This window comes from Monodelphis domestica, chromosome 7 (assembly GCF_027887165.1).
Source record: "Monodelphis domestica isolate mMonDom1 chromosome 7, mMonDom1.pri, whole genome shotgun sequence".
NCBI classification, from domain to species: domain Eukaryota; kingdom Metazoa; phylum Chordata; class Mammalia; order Didelphimorphia; family Didelphidae; genus Monodelphis; species Monodelphis domestica.
Genome location: NC_077233.1, coordinates 78,579,241 through 78,598,370, shown reverse-complemented (window position 1 = coordinate 78,598,370; position 19,130 = coordinate 78,579,241). Strand labels below are relative to the sequence as shown.

The following is a 19,130-nucleotide window of genomic DNA, read 5'->3' as shown; positions in this document are numbered from 1 at the left end:
AGTAGATTCTAAAACATCACCCTAGTGCAAATATTAATAATATAGAAAAAGGTCTTGATCAATGACACATGTTAAACCCAATTGAATTGTGAGTCAGATACAGGAAGGGCTTGGGGGAGGGGAGGGAAAGAATATGAGTCTTGTAACCATTGAAAAATATTCTAAATCATCTAATTAAATAAAATTTCCAAAAAAATATAATGAATGAGACATGTGAAGTGATTTTCGCCATTTAGTCCTCAGCTCCAGGTAATTGAGTTGGACATATTGGAGGAAAGTCTTTTACACTATTACAGTCTCATACCAGAGGGAGGGAGGTTTCCCAAGAGACTTAGTTACCTCAAAATGGGTTAAAATCTCATCTGGGAGGTGGGTATGATTTTTCCTGTGAAGCCTCATAGCTTTGAATTGTTTATATATATATATATATATATATATATATATATATATATATATATATATATATATATATATATATATGTTACTGTTCAGTTTATTCTACCCTTCCACTAGAACAATCTAGATTCTTGGTGACATTTTAGAACCAAAATGTTTTCAGCAGTAGTACAGAGGTTTAAGTTTTTTGGGGACTCCTCTGCCAAATTTTGGAATGATGTCTGTAATAGACTATTTTTAAAAAATCTCAGCCAAGGCTGAAAGATTGGCTATATTTATAGAACTTGTGACAAGTATCCATGAGTTCATAGGTTTTAAAAAATGTCACACAGAGACTCATGTGAATGCTATATGATAGTGGGTTTCTTTACTATTGTCATTTGGTACTTTTTTTTATTCAACAATGACAATTTATTTTCAGAACTTCATTTTTAGAAAAAAAAAGCAGGTATCAAAAACAGCAAAGAGTTTTCTGAAATTTTGCACCAGTTTTCCCAGAAGTTACCGATATGTGAACTGGTGTCGGATGTAAGTATTAGATATAGGCTGTTTTCCCTCCTGGTCATATGCATTCAGGTAGTCCCAGGTGGTTTGCTCTAGAGTTCCTGAAGAATAACTTTTTTAAATCACCTGTCATTTTGAGAGAAATTATTTGGTTTATCCAACAAACACTTTTTGCTGTGTAGCTGTTTCTCTTAAAAAACAAAACACTGTAATATTACACAGAATGTGTATTTGTTTGGTCAGAACCAAATCTTTTGAGATCCCAACTACCTGAAGAACACTGATCAGAGACACAACTATAGGGCACATACCAGTTGTACATTTCATACTGTTCAAGGCAGCTACTATGCCTTTTGTAGGAAATAGCATTTATTCAGGTGCTGTTCAGGACATGAATCATATCATGATTCCCATCAGGATCACAGTTCCCTTAAACAGGGCCATTCTACTGGGGCAAAAGCTTTACGTTTATGCTGGTCAGGCAGTAATATTGTGAAGATACTTATGGATATACTTTGACCCCTTGTTCTGGACACACAATAGTCAAAGAAGCTGAGAAGATATAAATAGTAGATGCTAAGAGAAAGAACACACAACTCACAACATAGATAATCTGGATGCAAAGAGAACCAAAGCTGTAAGGAATGTATTTTCTTTTTAAAAAATCTGTTTCAGTAATACATTCTTCTTGACTAGCAGTTGGTCCATTTTTGCAATGTTAATAGCTGCCAGTCTCTCAAACATCTTTTTTAAGGTATACTCCTCTGTTTGGCAATGTGTTAAGACACGGCTCTCAGGTTCTGATCAAATACTTCTCTATTAGCTTGAAAGATCAAGCCAGTGGGGGTTAAAACTGCACAAATATACTTGAATGCAAATCATTTTATAAACAGGTGTGTGTGTATGTGTGTATGTATGACTTAAACAGTTTTGAGAGCATCAAATATGCCTGCTAAAACAAAATTGTACCTCTACATTACCCCAATTTTTAACTAAAGAAAAACTGATATGCATTTTTTTTCCTTCACATATATGAAAAAAGAAGCAAGGCAATGCTGAGAGACAAGGATGCTCCCCACAGGACAGCAGTGGCATTTGGCTGCTTTTGTCTTTGAACCAGCAAATCCCATAGCTGTGGCAGATGCTTACTTCTTGCTGGACTAAACCATTTTCCTGGCAGTCAAGACATGTACAATGGACCTCACCCCTCCAGCAGCAAGTGCCTTTTTGTGCCACTGCAGTAGCACAGCACTGCTGTTTTCCGAGGGACTTTCAAAACCTTTATAAATGTACTTCATGAGAAGATCCACACCATTCTTGTCCAGAGACTGCACTGCCTTTTCAATATCATTAGCTTTAAAAGAGATAAGCACCTTCAGGACAATGCTGCCTGCTCGGTCCTTAATTGCGTGACTCTTGGTGTTGATTTTGGTGGAGGTGGAGGATTTTTCAGAGCTGTTTGTAATGCAGCTGTCATGTTCCCTTGTCGCAGACACGAGTCCACCTCTCCCTCATTGGGCCCAGCCTGGCCATCACCCCCATCCTCTTCATACACAAACTTGTTCTTGTCATACACATCCACGTCCACTTTTTGGAACCGGGCTGACGACACTGTGTTCTTCGACATTCCCTCGCCTGACCGGGTGGCAGTTAGCACTTGTGGTTGTCGTCATTACCTCAGTCCCCTCCCCCGGGTCCCCAGCTGTCCCTGACCCCCCCCTCAGGTCTGGCTTTGGCTCTGGCTTCTTCTCCATTTGGTACTTTCTTTGAATGTGCATTGCCTACTCTACTACTGTTTTATAAAACTACTTTGTGAAAATCATTTGCACACACACTGTGGATCATGGCCAAGTTAAAAAGGAAATGGATCTCATTTGGGGGTGAGAAAGCTTTGTATTCTATCTCTCCTTGGCTGACACAGTGTGTCACTGACTGTAAGCTATACATATATATTTTTTAAACTTGTTTTATTATTGTTTTCCCTTGTGTGTGTAATAAAATATTTGAGTTTTATTTTTTCTCTCAAAATTTTTGTACTTGAAGCACATGTTATAAGTATTAAGGTTATTTTTTTTTACTTTTGCACTAGGGTAAGTTTAAAATATCCATTAACCCTAATATAAATGTATACTCAAAAACTTTAGACTACAGAAACCTGCCATTCATTGTTTAAACTTATAGGACTTTGCTTTATGATTCTGTTTTATTCCAGGAGAAGGGAAAACAAAAAAGAGGCACTGCACAGTGCCAAAGAAACACAAAACTAACTTGCATAAGGCCAATCAAGCACAAGGTCAAAGAGACCAAAACCAATCCCAGTGGGATTGATGAGATATTGCGCCAAGACACAGAGGACTTGAACTTGTTTGAGGCACAAGGTTGTGGCTATTTGACATATGTTAGACACAGGACTCCCCTGAGCCACATTCTACCAAGCACCACACTTGGGCTGCCATCATGGCTACTGTATCCTTGAGAGATAAGGTAAAATCAGACCAGGGAATTCTATTTCCCAATTTGCTGCTAAAATCTAGTCCCTTTTCTGTCTTTCACAGTGTGGCAAATTTTCTTTAGTCCTGGCTGCTGATTGGGTAAGTGCATTCTTGCTACTATAGGCTTATGAGACATATACTATAGGCTTATGAAACTTTAATTGGGCCCTGATTCAAGGACCTGTTATAAGTTTATTTGTCCTTTACTTAGAATTTTTACACATGAGACTTTGATATTTTATATATCATCCAGAAGTTACTTTTTCTCTTTTATTTGGATTTTATTTTATTTCTTTTGACAATTGATTCATATACCTCATAAATTAGCCATACATACCTCAGTGATCCTTGTGTTTGTTAATATCCTGCTTAGGGGGTAATGTATTATTATCTTATAATGCAAAGTTTAAATTCTTTTGAGAGTAATTTTAGGATAAGAAACTTGCTACCTCTCCAAATCCAGAAAGTGAACTATTTGGAGAAGGCTCCATGCAGATGCCTGCAGAAACCACATGCTACATCAAAAGATTCAGAGTGAACTTTGGGATGTTGTGATTTGAACTGTAGGGGGTTGAATGCATTTATTTTGAATATACACTCTTATTCCAAGGGAGACTGCCCCCAAATTGGATTTTGTCAATGTGGCAATTGTTGGTTTTGTTCTTTTTCTCCTTTGTTTCCATTTTATCCCCAAATTATTGTAATTTCCCTTTAGACACTTCAATATTTTATGTACCTTTACTTAAAAATATTTAGAGTTTTAAGTTTATGTTTCCATGATCCATTGGAGAGACTAGTCTCCCAAAGGATCCCAGGGTCAGTATGTGTATACAGAGTTTTGTGCCCCAGGACTATGTTCCCCAGAATTCCCTTACTTTCCCCAGAATTCTTTGAATTACATTCCCTACATTAAGTCCTTAAATTTTGAACATAAGTTGCTGTGAACTCTGCCCTCTCACTCTCTCTCTCTCTCACTCGCACCTAGGCTGGAATCCTCCTCTTTACTAAGACTATCAGTATTCTTTACTTACAGTTATTATTAATAAATCTTATAAAATTATAATATTTAAAATATTTGGATATTAATTTTTAACCTTACACAAGGATGGACCCTGGATTTTTTCAGAATGGTTCTCCTGCTAAGTGTCCCTTGTATGACGGTCTACCATCTGATCTAGATCCTCTTTTACCATGGCTTAATATAGCTTTAACAACATTACAACATTAATGTATTAATAGCATACTTCAATTCATTCAGGAAGAGAGGTCTCTTACAGATCAATACTCTCCTTCAATAATGTGTCAATATGAGGGAGAGTTCAGGTAGTCCTGGAGAAGGATAGTGAAATAAATTGAACCCTACAGGTGGTCAATGGCTCTTGAATAGTCTTAGTCACAAGAATAGAGAAATGAACATTGCTGAGATAAATAGCACCATATCACATCCACTGAGTCTGTGTTACTAGCACTATAATGTTGACTGATGAGTTCCCTAAGAGTTGTATTGATGGGCATAACAATTTTGTTCAACTATAGCCTACTATTAGCTTCAAAGTGCCTTCTATCTTTCTCACAGCAACTCAGGGCTGTTGTAAGGTGAGTTGACATAATGAATTATTCCACTTCATCTTTTTCCATCATTAGAAAAGTAATAATATCTTTCATCCATTGGAAACCTGAAATGGAATGGTGAAACCTGCATTGGATTTTTTTTTTTGGTGATTTACACAGATATTGAACATTAACAAGCAAATAAATGAGGAAAAAACGAATTTATACACAAAAATATACACAGATACACATGTATATGAAATTTAGAGTTGACATAATACAAAAAGTTTGTTTATGACACAGATGAGAGTGTGAACAGTTGAATAATCCAGGTTTAAAAAAAGTGTTCATGAATTTTATGTTTTAGCATGATATGGAAGTTTTTAAATATGCAAAAGAGAGTAAAGATAATGCAATAGTTAATTGAATTTAGTTACTGACAAAATGTGAAAGAAGTAGGGTGACATCAAGGTTTTAGGATGAGTAACTGATATCAACAAGTTTAGAAACCCTATTGGCTTAGGGTAAATGATAATATTTTAAATTTGAACTTGGCTTCTAGTTCATTTTTAATAAAGGTCAGGGAAATATTAATTTTTAATTATAACACCATCATTATCTAATAACACAATGAACATTATAAAGATTAATATAATGCTTATAGGTTAGTATAGATTATTTTTTTTTTCTTTTCAAATTAAGTAAAGTATCATGTTGAAATAAAAAATATATCCCCTATATTAGAAACATCTCTCCACTCTGAAGTGTTGAATTTATCAATCATATTGTAATGGACTATACCAAAAAGACCATTAGCTTAGACATCAAATAACTCAACTCTGCACTAACTCTTGGACATTGGTTATTTGTAACCTATATATTTCTCAGGATACTCCTCTGTAAAATTGAGAAGAGGGGAAGAAAAGTACTGACCCTGGTGATTTTTAAATCTCTTTCAGATATAAATTTCCCTTATTCTTTGTGACATTTATTACATACTTCCCTCTTTGTTCTACTCCTGACCCTCCAAGTGTTTCCACCTTACACTTTTAAACATCCCCCTTTTTTATCCATTTTTCTAGCCCCTCTTTGTCTTGTCCAATTGGCATGTGAGTTTCTTGGGGACAGAGATCATTTGATTGCACTTGTATTGCCATGCCAGTGTTTAGCACAGGGCTTGGCACATAGAAAGCATTTTCTAAATGTTTGATTTATTCTTCTGTTTTTAGAGAAAATTAAGGAAGTAAGGAACAAGTGGAATTCATGGAAACTATAATGTGATCACTCTCACCCATCACAGATTGAATATTAAATCTTAGGAGAGTCATTCTAAATATACTTTAATTCATGAATCTCAAAATGTAAAGTTCAGTTAGGTGTGCACTGAAAAGAACATTTCTTTTGAGCTTAAGGAAATAAAACATTCCTTAGTAGTTTGATTTTTTTTAGGATTTCTTTTATGATTGAATACCAGGTGTGCCTACTATAATGCCTTCAGCTACCTAGTATAAAAATACTTTAACCTTCATGGTTTTGGGCACCACAGTAGGGTAATTTTTAATATGATTCATAACACTAGGCTTTGTGGTAAAGTAGTATATATCTATAATTTCACAGTCATGCTCAAATTTTATTGAAAGAAGGGATTTTCATAATTTTTTACAGATACTATAAGACCTAGCACTGATCTGTTCTACAGAATGATCCATGTTTCTACCACCTCAGAAGTCAATATGAATTTGAGGACATTCGCTCTAGCAGGGGGAAAAATTGAACTATTATTAAGATAGTTCACATTTCATAAAGTCTCTCATGGTACTTTGTGAACAAGATGGAGAAATGTGGTCTATATAGAACTGGTTGAATAATCTGATTCAAGTTAAGAATTAACTATTCAGTGGCAGTCTGAATGGTGTTCTTAGGTAGAGAAGACTAAATATTTTACCTAGGTTGGTATATTTTAATATCTTTTTAAACCAATGAACTGAATGAAAGCCATTTATGACAGAATGCTGAGGAAAGCTTACATAATAAATTACAAAGAATCTTAAAAGATCTTATTAATATAGAATTAAAATGAACTGGAAAAGGATAAATTAAATAAGAATATTAAGATCTATATTATTTCAAGAAATCAGCTTCCAAGGATGTACTGAAGAGGCATTTATAAGCATGTGTTTTTACTGAAAAAAGGTCCATGGGCTTAACTGAAATTCTAGCTCAATATGAGTTCACAGAATAAGGTGGCAGCCAAAAAAGTTCATATAATCTCAGTCTGCAATACAGATTAGAGTAGGCCAATGATTTCCTTAGAATATGGAAATCCCAATGAGAAAATTCTTTCTACTAATGCACAAATTAGCCCTTTGTTACAATGTAGACTTTGTGTAGTTGTTGTTTTTATAGTATTGCAGATGATTTTTGAAAAAATTTATTTATTTTTAATTATTTTTCCAAGGCTACATAATTCATGTTCTCTCCTTCCCCTCTTCCCTCCCCTCTTGGAGCTCACAAGCAATTCCACTGGGTTATACATATATTATCACTCAAAACCCATTTCTATATTATTCATTTTTGTAATAGAGTAGTCTTTTAAAACGAAACCCCCAAATAATATACTGATATGAACAAGTGATAAATCATATGTTTTTCTTCTGTGTGTATACTCCCACAATTCTTTCTCTTGATGTGGATCATAAGTCCCTTGGAGTTGTCCTGGATTATTACATTGCTATTAGTAGCAAAGTCTATCATATTTGATCTTCCCATAATGTTTCAGTTACTGTGTACAAAGTTCTCCTGGTTCCACTCATTTCATTCCATATCAGTTCATGGAGGTCTTCTTAGTTTTTAAAGAAATCAAAGAAGTTAGCTCTTCTCCCAAGCTCACTGCCAGGATTCTCTGCTGCAGTCAAGAGATTGGATAGCGAAGATCAGAGTCAATGGATTTGCCCATATTATACACCTGGTGACCAGGGCAGCATTCAACTCCAGTGGAGTAGATGTAGTGGCAATCAATGATCCCTTAATTGACCTCAACTACATGGTTTACATGGTTCCAATATGATTCCACCCATGGCAAATTCAAGGGCACTGTAAAGGCAGAGAATGGAGTCTGTGATCAATGAAAAAGCCATTACCATCTTCTAGGAGCAGGGTCCCACGTATATTAAGTGGGGAAATGCTTGAGCCAAGTACATTGTGGAGTCCACTGGCACCTTTGCCACCATGTAAAAGGCCAGGGTTCACTCGAACGGTGGAGTCAAGTGGGTCATTATCTCTGGCCCTTTGGCTGATGTCCCAGTGTTCGTGATGGGGGTTAATCATGAGAAATATGATAATTCCATCAAGATCATCAGTAATGCCACCTACACTACCAACTGCATGGGTTCCTTGGCCAAGATCATTCATGACAACTTCAGCATTGTGGAAGGGCTCATGACCACAGTCCATGCTATTATCACTACCAAGAAGACAGTAGATGTCCCCTCTGGCAATCTATGGTTTGATGAACATTGTGCTGCCCAGAATATCATCCCTGCTTCCACTGGTCCTGCCAAGACTGTGGGCAATGTCATACCTGAGCTGAACAGGAAGCTCACGGGCATGGCCTTCTGTGTCCCCACTCCAAGTGTGTCCATGGAGGATCTGACTTGGCATCTGGAGAAAACTGCCTTGAAGGGCATCTTGGGCTACACAGTTTGTATCCTATGATTTTAACAGTGACACCCACTCTTCTACTTTCAATGCTGGCGCTGGCATTACCCTAAACAGTTTGTCAAGTTCTTCTCTTGGTATTACAATGAATACAGTTACAGTCACCATGTAGTAGACCTCATGATATAAATGGCCTCCAAGGAGTAAAGTGGAAAGCAATGGGTTTTCATCCCCAGACAAAAAAGAGCAATTCCTCCACTGGGGAACCCACATCCATAAAAACCCATGTCCTTAGGCTGGTGATCCAATACACTGTTTGGGCATAGTGTCCTATTTTGTGTACCATCAATAAAGTCTTCACATTGTTAAGAAAGAAAGAAAGAAAGAAAGAAAGAAAGAAAGAAAGAAAGAAAGAAAGAAAGAAAGAAAGAAAGAAAGAAAGAAAGAAAGAAAGAAAGAAAGAAAGAAAGAAAGAAAGAAAGAAAGAAAGAAAGAAAGGAAGGAAGGAAGGAAGGAAGGAAGGAAGGAAGGAAGGAAGGAAGGAAGGAAGGAAGGAAGGAAGGAAGGAAGGAAGGAAGGAAGGAAGGAAGGAAGGAAGGAAGGAAGGAAGGAAGGAAGGAAGGAAGGAAGAAAGAAAGAAAGAAAGAAAGAAAGAAAGAAAGAAAGAAAGAAAGAAAGAAAGAAAGAAAGAAGGAAGGAAGGAAGGAAGGAAGGAAGGAAGGAAGGAAGGAAGGAAGGAAGGAAGGAAGGAAGGAAGGAAGGAAGGAAGGAAGGAAGGAAGGAAGAAAGAAAGAAAGAAAGAAAGAAAGAAAGAAAGAAAGAAAGAAAGAAAGAAAGAAAGAAAGAAAGAAAGAAAGAAAGAAAGAAAGAAAGAAAGAAAGAAAGAAAGAAAGAAAGAAAGAAAGAAGGCAAGAAGGCAAGAAAGAAAGAAGGCAAGAAGGCAAGAAGGCAAGAAGGCAAGAAGGCAAGAAAAAGAAATCAAAGCAGTTCATCATTCCTTATAGTACAATAATATTTCATCACAATCATATACCACAGTTTGTTCAGTCATTCCCCATTTGAGGAATATCCCCTTGTTTTCCTATTTTTTGCTACCACAAAGAATGAGGTTATACATATTTTTGTACAAACATTATTTAATATCTCTTTGGGGTATGAACCTAGTAGTAGCCCTTTGGGCATAATCCCAAATTGTCATCCAAAATGATAGGATCAATTTACAACTCCACCAATAATGCATAAATAAGTATCTCAACTTTGCCACATCCCCTCTAACATTTTATTTTTCTTTCCTTTACTGTCATATTGGACAATCTGCTGGTATGAGATGGGGTACCTGAGAGTTATTTTTATTTGTATTTCTCTAAACATGAAGAATTTAGAACACTTTTTCATGTGATTACTGATAGTTTTGATTTCTTCATCTGAAGATGCTTTCATATGCTTTGACCATTTGTCAATTGGGGAATTGCTTGAATCCTTGTACATATGGCTTAGCTCTTTTTATATGTTTGGGAAATTAGATCTTTGGCAAAAAATCTTATCACAAAGTTTCTTCTTTCATTTTTGTACTTCTCCAATTGGTCCATTCTTCTTTTCAAGTCATCCTTTACATCCTTAACGTTTTTGCCTCAGTTTTCAGTTGGTCAATTCTGTCTTTTAAAACACTATTTCCTTGTATTAATTCACATGCTTCAGTTTCCAGATGAACTACTTTGCTTTTTAAGCTATTGTTTACTTTTTCTCATTTTTCTTCAACCTGTTGTATTTTATTTTTTTTTAACTCCTTTTTCAGCTCTTCCAGAGCCTGAGTCCAATTCCCTGGATTTTTTGAGATTTTGCTTGAAATTCCTTGGATCCTGTCAACCTCTGTTGGTTTTATTCTTTCATCTTTATGCCCACAGAGCCTTTCAAATCATTGCCTCCTTTTTTTTTTTACTCATTCCCCCTCCCATCCACCCCCACTGTAAATTGTTGGTTTATATAGAACAGGGCATTTGCACTGCTCTGCCCTGGAGGGAATCTTCACTCTTTTCTCTCCTCTGCTGGTATAGTGGATTAGACTGGTTGAGTTGACCTGCCATTCTTATTTGCCCTAAGACCAAATCTTCACCATAGTCTGCTGTTGGCAGTCCATAAGGCTGAGGATACTTAACCAAATGATTTCCTTACCTTAATTATTTACTAAAAAGATATATAAAAGATAAATAAGCATAACTAAACACTCTCTATATGTATGTATAGTGAGAGACTATATGTATATATGTATATGGAGATATATGTGATATAATTATAAATACAAATATAAAATTATAATTATAATTAAATTATTATATCATATATAGAATACACAAGCTATATACATATAGATATGAATTATTATATACAGCATGAACAAGATATTACATATAATCTTATATGTGCATTATAAGATATAAAAGGATTTTATTCATTTCATTCATATGATCATATGATAAATAAACTACATGTGTGAAAGAGTTTTTTTGTCGTCTATCATATATATAATATGTAGAAAATAATTAACTTAGGGAAAACTCAAATATTAAGAAGAGTTAATAAAGGCTTCAAATATGTGTGTGTAAGTATGTGTGTATGTGAGCTTCGTTCGTTTTCTCGAGGGTGGAAACAGTATTTTGCCCTTTTTTTGTATTCACAGTATTTAGCACAATGCCTAGAATATAATAGTGACTTAATAAATTTTAATTGACTGAGTCAGTAATAATGTCATGTTAAATATCATGTCAAATATAATTCAATTTGTATACTTTAAGAATCCCAGAAAATCAATTAAAAGGGTAGGGGAAATAATTAACAACTTTAATAAAATAGCAGAGTATAAGATAAACCCACATTAATCATCAGCATGTTGATATATTTCCAACAAAACTCAGCAGCAGGAGTTAGAACGAGAAATTCCATTTAAAATCACTCTAGACAATATAAAATATTTAAGAATCTATCTGCCAAGGCCAACACAGGAATTATATGAACACAACTACAAAACACTTTTCATACAATTAAAATTAGATCTAAACAATTGGAAAAACATGAATTGTTCCTGGGTAGATTGAGCAAATATAATAAAAATGACAATCCTATCCAAATTAATCTATTTATTCAGTGCCATATCTATCAAACTAACAAAAATATTTTCATAGAATTGGAAAAAATTATGACAAAATTCATCTGGAAGAATGAGAGATCAAGAATATCAAGGAAAATAATGAAAAAAAAAAGTGAAGGATGAAGGCCTAGGAGTACCAGATCTTAAACTGTACTAAAAAGCAGTGATTATCAAAATAATATGGTACTGGCTAAGAGACAGAAGGGTGGATTAATGGAAAAGACTAGGGATAAATGACCTTGGTAAGCTAGTGTTTGATTAAACCCAAAGACCCCAGCTTTTGGGACAAGAACTCACTATTTGTCAAAAACTGCTGGGAAAATTGGAAAACAGTATGGGGACAATTAGGTTTAGATCAACATCTTACACCCTAAATGAAAAAAAAATTCAAAACAGGTAAATGACTTAAATATAAAGGGTGAAATAATAAAAAAAGTAGATGAACATAGATTAGTATGCCTGTAAGATCTGTGGAAAAGGAAGGAATTTAAGACCAAGCAAGAGACAGAGAACATTGCAAAATGTAAAATGAATGACTTTGATTATATCAAATTTAAAAAGTTTTTGTACAACAAAACCAATGCAACCAAAATTAGAAGGAAAGCAACAAACAGGGAGAATATTTTTATTACAAAACTCTCTGACAAATTTTTAGTTCCCCAATTATAGAAGGAACTAAGTCAAATATACAAAAAAAATAATCAAGCCATTCCCCAATTGACAAAGGACATGAATAGGCAGTTTTCACAGGATGAAATCAAAACCATCAATAAGGACATGAAAAAGTTCTCTAAATTTCCATAATTAGAGAAATGCAAATTAAAACAACTCTGAGGTACCACCTCATACCTAGAAGATAGGCCAATATGACAGCAAAGGAAAATGATAAATGTTGAGGGGATGTGGCAAAATTGGAACACTAATACATTGCTGGTGGGGTTGTGAATTAATCCAACCATTCTGGAGGGTAATTTGGAACTATGTGCAAAGGGCTTTAAATGAATGCCTACCCTTTGACCAAGCCCTACTGCTGCTGGGTTTGTACCCCAATGAAATAATAAGGAAAAAGACTTGTACAGAAATATTCATAGCTGTACTCTTTGTGGTGGCAAAAAATTGGAAAAAGAGGTGTTGTCCATTGATTGGGGAATGGCTGAATAAATTGTTGTATATGATGATGATGGAATAGTATTGTGCTGAAAAGAATAAAGAAATGGAAGATTTCTATGTGAACTGGAACAAACGCCAAGAATTGATGCAGAGTGAAAGGAGCAGAACCAGGAGAACATTGTATAGAGACTGATACATTATGGCACAATCGAATGTAACTGACTTTTCTACTAGGAGCAATGCAATAATCCAGGATAATTCAGAGGAATTTAAGAGAAAAAATGCAATTCACATGCAAAGAAAGAACTGTGGGAGCAGAAATATATTGAAAAAAAATATGATCGATCACATTGTGAGATAGGGATGTGATTAGTGTTTTGATGTTAAAAGATCACTCTACTGCAACTATGCATAACATGGAAACTGGTTTTGAACAATGATACATGTATGACCCAGTGAAACTGCTTGTTGGCTTTTGGAGTGGGGAGGAGAGAGCACGGGAGGGGGAAGAATCATGAATCATGTAACCATAGAAAAATATTCTAAATAAAAATTTAAAAAGTAAATTAAATTAAAAAGTAAAAAAATATATTGTTTCATTAATGAAGTGGTCAGAGATGTGCTTGTAAATGTTTAAAAATTTCTCTCTAGAAAAATTATGCAGTTTGCATTTTAAACTTAATCTACATTATTAAGATGTTTCCATCACTTTCTTAAGTACAGACAATCCATAAACCAATAAATCAAGCCCTAATCTATAGTGTTTGCAAATTTCTGAAATATAAGTGCTAATATGGAAAATTTAACAATAAATCTCACAAGGCTGTAAAAATTGATCTAACATATATGGGGAAGTAGCACTTGACTCGAATGTTGAAGAAAGTATAATTTAAACAAATATAGATGATGGAGGAGGGAACAATAGGCCCAACGGATAGTATGAACAAGTGCAGGAATATAAAGAAATATCTAACATATTTGGATAATAAGCAGTCACCCAGCTACCCCATTTTAATGGAGAGTTAATTGTGTAAATAGCACTAATGGTAAAAAGCTAGAAAGAGATTTTGGAAGGCCTTGGAAATTAGTAAAAGGCATTTGGCCTTTATTTGATTGGCAACAGGATGGCACTAAAGCTCTTTGAGTATTGGAATGACAATCTGCCAGAAGCAAGTTAGACAATGTGAAGGGAAGTAATGAAGAAACTAGAGACTGGGAGAAATGACAAATGAAGAGTAGAGATAATAGATACCATAAATATGGAAAGGATGGAAAATAATTAATGCCTACAGTGGTCAGGAGAGGCAACAAGAGCATATGTGATGTGAATTTGGCTTTGCAATGTGAATATGGCTTACTCAGCACAGCAGCTGCCTTTCTTACTACACAGAAGTCAGCTATGACCCCCCAATGTTTTAGCAACCATGTCAAAGGGACCACTGTAACAGTTAAAAAATTTAGGGGAGACTGAGGCAGGTAGAAATTAGTTTCTCTCTGCAAGGAGTATTATATTTTGTAGAGGTTTAGTGAAGATTAAGGATTAAAGAAAATACAGGATAAGAAACACGTGGTGCCTAGGCCACAGAGGCCTAGACAAGACCTCATCTACATTATGGAAAGAGCCACGTCTGCTCCAAAACAGAAGTCCAAAAAGAGACCCAAAAACCTTTGCCACCAGGTTAAATACCTTCTCGATCTCGGCCCAGGTGAGATTAAAAAGCATTCTGGGGAAGTGGAGCAAAGGCTTGTGGGGATTGAAGTCCTGGATTCCAGTCCATTTTTACATTCCCCCCGTTTGATCCTCTGGGAAGAAGTCCTTCCCCAAAGGATCATAAAAACATTATCAATTTAAAGATTACAATAATTTGAGGATAAGAAAAAAAAAAGAACAAAACCAATAATTACTGGACACATTGACAGAAAGCCAGTTAGGGGGCAGTCCCCTTTGGCATAAAAGTATACATACAAATAAATGTTCAATCAACCACACCCAAAGTTAAATTTTGGGCAACTTGTGGTCTGGAGGCTTCTTCATGGTGGCTTCTCCAACAGTTCAGTTCTGGATTCAGACGTAGCATCTTCTTTACCTAAAATTCTTCTCAAAAGGAATTTAAACTTTGCAATTTAAATAATGATATTTTTTTTACATTTCCCCCATGAAGAGGGTGATTGACAAATACAGGATCACTTAGGGATGCATGGCTGAGGTATGAGGTATATGAATCAATTGGTAAGAGAAATTAAAAAGACATCAGAAAAATCCAAAGAAAAAAAAAAGAAAAAACTGGATGAAAATATAGACTATCAAAGTCTTATGTGTAAAAATTCCAAGTAAAGAAAAATAAATCTATAACAGGTCCTTCAATCAGGGCCCAATCAAAATGATCTAAGCAATGATGCATTTACCCAGTCAGTAGCCAGGACTACAGAAAGTTGCCACACTATGAGAGGCAGAAAAGAAAGGGACTAGATTATAGAAGCCAAGTAGAAGCCAAGTTTGGGGATACTCGTCTGTGAGTATCTTCAGAGTGAGTGGGGACACAAGGAAGGCCTACATCTTAACATAAGTCAAGTGTCGCAACCACAAGTCTCACACTAGGTTCAAAACCTTTGTATTGGCCTAGAAGTGCATCAATCCATCCTGGATTAGCTTTTCTTTGGCTCTGTGAAATGGCTCTTGTGTATATATGTTGTCCTGGAATCAGACAGAATCATTAAGCAAAGCTCCATAATTTATTTAAATAATTAGTGTCATCATTTTTATAGTCACAAGCTTTGGGGTATGCATTGGCAAATGTATCTTAAACTTATAGTACTGAAAAATCAAAAAGTTAAAGAAAATCTTAATACTGGTGACATTAGCTTCAAATATAAAAAGAGAGAAAAATTAAAAAAAAAACTGAAATAGCATATTGCACATGCAAGAAAATATAATAATAAAAGAGCTTTAAAAAATTAAAAAATATAGCTTATAATCATTGACGCTCTGTGTCAGCTAAGAAAATATAAAATGCAAGGTTTTCTCACCAAAAATGTGATCCATTTCCTCTTAATATCTGGCCATGCTCCACTGTAAATAGAAGGCAAATGAATTGAACAAGGTTAACATTTTTTCATTTTTAAAAATACAGTAGTACAAATATGTAGATATCAAAATCCCCAAAATTCTCAATAGCCCAATTAATTACAATAGCAAACAAACACACTTTCATATTTCACATAAGTTGCTGTGTGGCATTTTCAAAAGCCTATGAATTGATGGATATTTGTCACAGTTTTTACAAACATAGCAATCTTTCAAACTTGGTAATAAACATATTTTTAAACAAAGTAAAACTCATCTTGGGTTAAGAACATAATCAAGAAATCTATATATCATTCTGGTGCAAGTAAAATAGTGAGCTGAAGAGTATAAATAAAGGGGTGCTCCTTTTTGGAGGCTTTTTGGGGGTACAAATGCCCTGAGATTAACTGCCCAACTTCCATTCACAAATGCGGGAAGGTTGGGGGTTATAAAATGTATTTCACTTCAGCTACAATTGGCCTTACCTCGTGGTAGGGGCAGGCAAAAATAACCAGAGATTGTTAAAAAAAAATTTCCAAAAATCATATTTAAAAAACCCTTAAAATCATTTGAGGTTTTTAGCACATTAATTTTCCAAGGGTTTTATACAATTGTAACCAGTTCTGAAGTCCATCTATCCTCTATGTGACAAAGGCAAAAATAGAAAAAAGCTGTTTTGTTTTGTTTTGTTTTGTTTTTTTTATATATATGGGCTTATTCAATAATATTTGTTCAGCACAGTTATAGGGGGAAAACAACAGAATTTAACAGTAGTTAACTCAGTGCATTAAAATGAACAGTATAACAGAATAATATTCAATCCAGTAATATATGAACTTAAAATCACAAAGTTATATCTTAAAACAATCAGGAAAAATGCAATAGAGTACAGAGATTTGTATAAACCATTGGAGTCTAAAATGCCTTAAAATATAGCCTCTAGTCTTTAAAGTTCCTTAGGTGTGTTTATCCATTTAAATGTCTATTGTCTGAAGGCAGAGTGGTAAGGGCTAAGCAATGGGGATTAAGGGACCCATCCAGGGCCCCACAGCTGGGAAGTATCTGAGGCCAGATTTTAACCCAGGACCACATGTCTGTAGGCCTGGCTCTCAGTTCGCTGAGCCACCCATTTGCCTCCCCAAAGTTGAATCTTTGGGCTGAATCTTTCTTCTGGCACACAGGTGAAATCAATGAAATTACCAGATCAGTCAAAAGGTATCCTTTTAAACAGCCCATTGCTATTAAGGTTACTGCTTGAAAAGTCTGTTTCTTCTCTCTCTCCCTTTTTTCTCTCTCCCCTGTTACCATCCGCCCACATGGCCAATAGTTACCAGCTGGCCCTGTGCACGATCTGCTCCAAGGATCTGGGTGATGAGCCAGCTGGGATCGCGCTCATGGGTCTGGGGCGCAGAAACAGGCAGGCAGGGCCGGGAGATCAGAGCCAGAGAGGGCCTCCAGGGTGGGCAGGGCCGGGACCAGGTGAGGACAGAGAGGGGTCAATAGCAGCACGCAGGCAGAACAAAGCAGCCGGGAATCAGGTGAGAGGCAAACGGCAAACAGGCAGGCAGGCAGGAAGCTTTACAAGGGTAAAAAAAACCTCGGCCAGAGAAAACGTGGCTTAAAATTTTTTTTTTTCTAGGCACTAACTATTAAAACTGAATTTAAGATCAGAAAAGAAATCAGAAGATTGAGCTATTTCTCTCTCATTAGGTCGCCAAACTGTAACAGTTAAAAAATTTAGGGGAGACTGAGGCAGGTAGAAATTAGTTTCTCTCTGCAAGGAGTATTATATTTTTTAGAGGTTTAGTGAAGATTAAGGATTAAAGAAAATACAGGATAAGAAACACATAGTGCCTAGGTCACAGAGGCCTAGACAAGACCTCACCTACATTATGGAAAGAGCTGCATCTGCTCCAAAAAGGAAGTCCAAAAAGAGACCCAAAAACCTTTGCCACCAGGTTAAATACCTTCTCGATCTCGGCCCAGGTGAGATTAAAAAGCATTCTGGGGAAGTGGAGCAAAGGCTTGTGGGGATTGAAGTTCTAGATTCCAGTCCATTTTACACCCCCAGTTTGCACTGATCCTGTCACAACCTATGTGGGTATCTTCCAACATGGAAAAGGTAAGATCATTGCTAATGGCTAAGGAAACAGGACTACCCCAAGCTACATTGCCTTTGCTGACACTTAATGTTTAACTGGTGATGCTGCAAAGAATCAAATTGCAATGAATCATGCCAACCCAGTGTCTAAAGCCAAATGTCTGACTAGTCACAAATTTGATTATTCAGTTGTACAGTCAGACCTAAAACACTGGTCTCTCTCAGTGGTGAATGATACAGACAGACCTAAGGTCCAAATGGACTATAAAAGGAAGACCAAAATTTCCTGTCCAGAAGAAGTATTTTCTATGGCCTTGACCAAGATGAAAGAAATTATCAAGGCTTCCTTTGGGAAGACTGACACAAAAGCTTTTATCACAATACCAGTCTATTTCAAAGATTCCCAACATCAGGCAACCAGAGGTGCTAGAAGCATTGCTGGTCTCAATGTGCTTCAAATCATCAATGAGCCAAATGCTGATGCTTCTGCTTATGGTTTGGACAAAAGGGCAGTGCTGAGAGAAATGTGTTCATCTTTGACCTTGAGCGTGATGCTTTCAGTGTTTCTCTTTTTGTCATTGAAGATGGCATATTTGAAGTAATGTCCACAGCTAAGAATACCCACTTGTTTGGGGAGGAATTTGACAACCACATGGCCAACCATTTCATTTTTGGTTCAAGTGAACACACATAAGGAAGTCAGTGAGAAAAAAAGGGCTATCTACCATCTGTACACCACTTTGAATATGCAAAACACACCCTCTCTTCAAGAACTGAGGTCATTACTGAGATTGTCTCTTTCTATGAAGGTATTGACTTCTACGTATCTATCTGCTATGCCCATTTATAAGAACTGAATGCTGGGCAGAGTTAAGATGGTTGTGGAATCGCAGGAACTTTCTAAATATCCTTCCATTCAATCAATACAGAGAGTCTCAGAAGGACAGAAATGGAAATCAGAGAAGTAAAGGGGCTCTCCCATGGGACACAGCCTTAAAGCTAGTCATTGTTTGGAGATTTCCATACCATAAGGGTGGGAAACTACACTTATCAAAGCATGAGATAATCACCTCCCCCATACCACCTATCATACCAGAGTGAGAGCAAGGG

The 19,130-nt window shown here is 36.0% G+C and overlaps 3 pseudogenes; 2 read left to right on the top strand and 1 right to left on the bottom strand.

Annotated features, from left to right (window-relative positions):
- Positions 1-2,021: 2,021 nt before the first annotated feature.
- LOC100030182 (actin-related protein 2/3 complex subunit 5-like) lies at positions 2,022-2,527 on the bottom strand (annotated as a pseudogene).
- Positions 2,528-3,357: 830 nt separating this feature from the next.
- LOC100030173 (glyceraldehyde-3-phosphate dehydrogenase-like) lies at positions 3,358-8,807 on the top strand (annotated as a pseudogene).
- Positions 8,808-17,235: 8,428 nt separating this feature from the next.
- On the top strand, positions 17,236-18,870 carry LOC130455589 (heat shock cognate 71 kDa protein-like; annotated as a pseudogene).
- The last annotated feature ends 260 nt before the right edge of the window (positions 18,871-19,130 follow it).